Below are 5,000 nucleotides of genomic sequence, written 5' to 3'. Positions count from 1 at the left end.
CCATTGAACACCAGGTCGGAAACATTCATCTCCCAAAATACTTAAGAATACGTTAAGGTGTTGTGCGGACGTCAGGGACCCTCCCTCTCCCCCTCCCTTGGCGCGGTAATCCTTCCTGCCCAGCCTCCGACGGGCAAAAACTAATGAGAAGCAGCAAGAGGGAAATGATAGCGGGTCCGGGTCTTCCTTGGCACCTTACAGGCTGCCTGACCTTCCCCGGCCTCAATCTTGCTCCCAGTTTCCTCTACCAAGCGCCCTGGCTACCGAGTGAGGCCCTGAACGCGACGAAGAGTGTGTGCAAGATCGTAGTAGAATGAGGGAGGGCGTGGGAAAATGAGAAAGCGAGATTGGATATTTATGAGGAACCGTTCAAGAATTACGGGCGAGAAAGTTTTGGGAGATGGTGGAGGTCGTGGCGTGGCGGTGGAGGGAGAGGGAACACACGGGAAGGTTTGGGGGATTATTGGGAATGGAGCTTTTAAAATCTGACAGTAGTTCAAAGGAAGAACAAGAGAAGGTGTAGAAAGGACGTCGAAGACCCGGCCAAAACCTAAGAGCAAGCAAGGATCAACGCTTTTAAAATCTGACAGTAGTTCAAAAGAAGAACAAGAGGAGGTGTAGAAAGGACGTAGGAGACCCGGCCAAAACCTAAGAGCAGGCGCGGATCACCCTGACCTAGGAACAAGAACTCTGAGCGCGTTGGGAAGGCGTCGTTAATAACCGTGGTGGCGAGGCTGAGGCCGTGGGTGGCTGACAAAAACGATCTCGGGACATACATCTGCCACATTCCCGCCTGTAACCATGGGGCAGATGGTGCTTCCGAAGTATCATATATGCTTCAAAAATCCATTAGAAGACAGAGTGTCCAACACATGCCGGAGACTCAGAAGAACCCCAATACTGAAGAACGTTCAGGTCAAGAACCTTCGTCCAAGGGCCAGACCGACAACAACCATCAAGGAAGACGGGAAGAGGGAGAGAGATGAGAGGGAGAGAGAGAGGAGAGTAAGAAGGGATAAGAGGACGATAGGGAAAGAGAATGGGGAGAGGGGAATGGGAGACGGGAGGAGGGGTAGATGGGAAGAAGAGAAAAGAGGAAGAAAAGGGAGGATTAGAAAAGAGAAGAAAGACGGAATAGTGAGACAGGGGAGGAGGGAGAGACGAGAGGGAGAGAGAGAGAGGAGAGGAAGAAGAGATAGGAGAAGAATGGAGGAAGAAAAGAGAGAAAATGGAGTAAGAGAGTTGAGGAGGGAGATATGATAGGAAGAGAGAGGAAAGGAAGAAACAAGAAGAGTAGAAATGTGAAGATGGAAACTGAGAAGGGAGAAAGAGGAGAGAAGAAAGGAAGAAGAGAGAGAAGGGAGAAAAGGAGAGAGAGAGGAGAGAAAGAAGAGAGAGAAGGGAGAAAAGGAGAGAGAGAGGAAAGGAAGAAGAGAGAGAAGGGAGAAAAGGAGAGAGAGAGGAGAGGAAGAAGAAAGAGATAAATATATAAAAAACATATACTTTTTATCATTTTCTGGTAAAGATGACTTGTCAAAGATGAACATGGATTACATACCCACTGAGAATGTTTGAAAGGAATAAGAAGAAAGTTTTAATTGAGTCGAATTAGGCCAATTAGGTGTGAATCCAGTTAGTCCTTACTTTACTCAGTTTGTATATGAAGTAGTTTCTAAAAAACAAACCTAGAGTTAATTCTACTAGATATCCCTAAAACTTGGAAATCCCTCTTGGATTGAACACGGCTCTTTCCATTTTGTTTTTGTTTTTTTGTAAGCTTCCAAGATTCAAACATCTTGTTCCGAATAACAAAACTATGTTCTTTAACTAAAGAACAGCTCTCGGATTCCCAAGGGTCAATGCTATTGAACTTAAGCCTTTGATGTGTATATTGGTTCCCTATAATTGAACAAGAAACAGGAAACAGACCTAAGTGTTGAATGTAAACTCCAAAAGTGGAAGGGCATCATCTAATGCGTACCGTTCTCATATTTGCTTAGTTTTGGGTTCGAATCCCGCACTTCTCTCAGATTCCCAAATGTCATTGTGCCCTGCCCCAACAGTCCCCAAAGAGCAAAGGTGACAGCTTCGGCCGCACCTACTCAGCGCCTCCTGGCGTAGGCACCTCATTATGAAGACCTCTTCGGAGATGGTTCTTGGGATCATGAGCAGAGATTTCGAGAAGTCCTTCGACTGCTCGAAGAGCCATTAAGGGAAGACAGGATAGAACTGGAGGGAAAGTTACCCTGACCACTTCCGTCCGGATTGAGGGGGAGAGGACAAGTGGCACATCCAAGATGAAGGAGAGAGGACAGAAGACACGCTCTGGTTAAAGAAGGACAAGTGACACGTACGGGTTGAGGGAGAGAGGACAGAAGACACGCTCGGGTTTAAGAAGGACAAGTGACATATCCGGGTTGAGGGAGAGAGGACAGAAGACACGCTCGGGTTTAAGAAGGACAATTGATACGTCTGGGTTGAGGGAGAGAGGACAAGTGACACGTTCGAGTTGAGGAAGAAAGGACAAGTGGTTCGAATTGAAGATGGACAAATGACACGCTCGGGTTGAGAAGGAAGGACAATTGACACGTTCGGGTTGAGGAAGGAAGGACAAATGACACGTTCGGGTTGAGGAAGGAAGGACAAATGACACGTTCGGGTTGAGGAAGGAAGGACAAATGACACGTTCGGGTTGAGGAAGGAAGGACAAATGACACGTTCGGGTTGAGGAAGGAAGGACAAATGACACGTTCGGGTTGAGGAAGGAAGGACAATTGACACGTTCGGGTTGAGGAAGAAAGGACAATTGACACGCTCGGGTTGAGGAAGGAAGGACAATTGACATGTTCGGGTTGAGGAAGTGAGGACAAATGACACAAATACTCGCAAATCAACTTCTCAAACCTTTCAAGCTTTGCGGACCCTTTACATCGACTTATATATTCAGAGGATTCATTGATACGGGATTAAGTAGGATATAGTCTCTTAGCATTAAGTGATAAAAACATATACTATATTATACAAATAACCTTAATGAAGACATATTGTGTTATCATGAATTACATAAAACCTGAGTCATTTCTTTACTTGAAACCACGAGGAAATCCGATCTTTGATTTCCTCGTGGTTTCAAGCAAAATATCTTTATTCACGTGTTTTATGCGATTACTGTTGCTGAGTCATAACATGTTTAACTATAACACGTTGAACTCTCCGTCCTACGGACCCTTTGGTAGGTTTCTGCGGATCCCTGATTGAGAAAAACTGGGTTAAAGGAAGTGGGATCACTGCCCTCTTGTGGGAAAAAGGAGAACCAATTGTGAGGCAGCGCAAATGGACCTTGAGGAAAACTAGAAAGGACCTAAGGATCTATGGGGGTAATTGAAGATGTGGCGTATGGGGAGAGAAGCGGAAGAGGTCAACAAAGGTCAACAAAGGTCAACAAAGGTCAACAAAGGTCAACAAAGGTCAACAAAGGTCAACAAAGGCACGAATGAGGGACTGTTTGAGAGCAAAAACAGAAGACGAGGGAGGAAGGAAGAAGGAAAGAAGAGAGGAAGGTAGGAAGGGAGGAAGGGAGAGAGGGAAGGGGGGGAAGAGAGGGATGGAAGGAGGAAGGGAGGGAGGGAAGGAAGTAGGAATTAATCCCTAGTTTAGGTCAACAAAAGAAGACAAATGAAAAAAAGGGAAATGAAGGAAGAGGGAAAGGGAAGAAGAAGGAAAAGGAAGAAGAGAGGAAAGTAGGAAGACTGAAAGGTAAGAGGAGAGAAAAGAGGGAAGAGGAAAAGGAAGAAGAAAAAGAGGAAGAGAAAAAGAGATGACGAGAAGTGAGAAAGGATCAGAGGAAAAAAAGAAGAGAAGGCGGGATAGAGAATGGAAGGGACAAAGAGAGGGAGGGTGGGATTGAGGGAGAGAGGGAGGGAGGGTGGGAAAGAGAGAGAGTTAAAGAGTGTGAGAGAGGGAGAGGGGGATGAGAGTGAAAGAGGAAGGGTGGAGGGGAGAGAGGGAGGGTGGAGGGGAGAGAGGGAGGGAGGGAAAGACAGAGAGTTAAAGAGGGTGAGAGAGGGAGAGGGGATGAGAGTGAGAGAGGGAGGGTGGAGATGAGGGAGAGAGGGAGGGAAGGAGGGAGGAAGAGAGCGGGGAGGGAGAGAGAATGGGAAGCTAACCTGTAGTATATGAAGTGGAAGCCATAAAAGGGAATATGGCTTGGAAGTTTGAATTGAGAAAATGGACGGAGCCATGAAAGAATAGCGGCGATTATGATCACATAGCCATGGGAGACTGTAAAAGACATAGACATAAATCACAGCGGGGTGTAATGAATTACAGTGGAATGTAATGGCATGGCATGACCTCAGATGACCTTTTGGTCCATGAAGATGTCAAGTGAAGAGGAATAAGGAAATAGAAAAGCAGTTCATTCCAGAAGAACGCAGAGTAATTGACAAAGTTATAGACTAAATGGAAATTGTTTTTGATAATGATTATTCTGGGTTACACAAATTACACTTGGTTATCTTGTTCTGATTTAGAGCAAAACCATCTTTGATTTCGATAATAACGAGTAAACTGAAGAATCGTACGACCCTATAATAACAACTGTCTCCAAAAAGAATAAAAAATTAAATAAATAGATAAATAAACAAAATTGTTATCTATCTGTACACTAATGGTTTTCCCCCTTACCAGAGAGGTAGCCAAAGTCAAAAGGCATTTAACCACTTCCATCCATTTCAATCCCACCCGTTCAACTCCCATACAACTCCCTTTCCTCCCTTAGCTGCTCATGGCCACTGCCCAGGGTCAGAAGCAATGCAGTAAGACACAGCACATCCACAGGAATTCGGTTCACTTAATTGACGACCCCCCACCTATCCGTTCCTTCATGCAGAAAAATAGAAAACGGGAAAAAATCCCTTCAGGTTTCGTCAAAATATTATTCACACATAATCGCTTCCTATCCCCCCATCCCCCATCCTCTCCATTTCTTTCATTACAGT

The 5,000-nt window shown here is 45.3% G+C and overlaps 1 protein-coding gene across 1 annotated transcript in view; it reads right to left on the bottom strand.

Moving 5' to 3' along the window:
- Nucleotides 1–5,000, bottom strand: part of LOC143033595 (uncharacterized) — a 1,010,041-nt gene that overhangs the window by 209,762 nt on the left and 795,279 nt on the right. The window lies entirely within an intron of this gene.

The sequence above is a fragment of the Oratosquilla oratoria genome, chromosome 16, assembly GCF_046742065.1.
Source record: "Oratosquilla oratoria isolate Oo_2021 chromosome 16, ASM4674206v1, whole genome shotgun sequence".
Classification (NCBI taxonomy): Eukaryota; Metazoa; Arthropoda; class Malacostraca; order Stomatopoda; family Squillidae; genus Oratosquilla; species Oratosquilla oratoria.
This window is presented reverse-complemented; position numbering and strand designations above follow the sequence as displayed.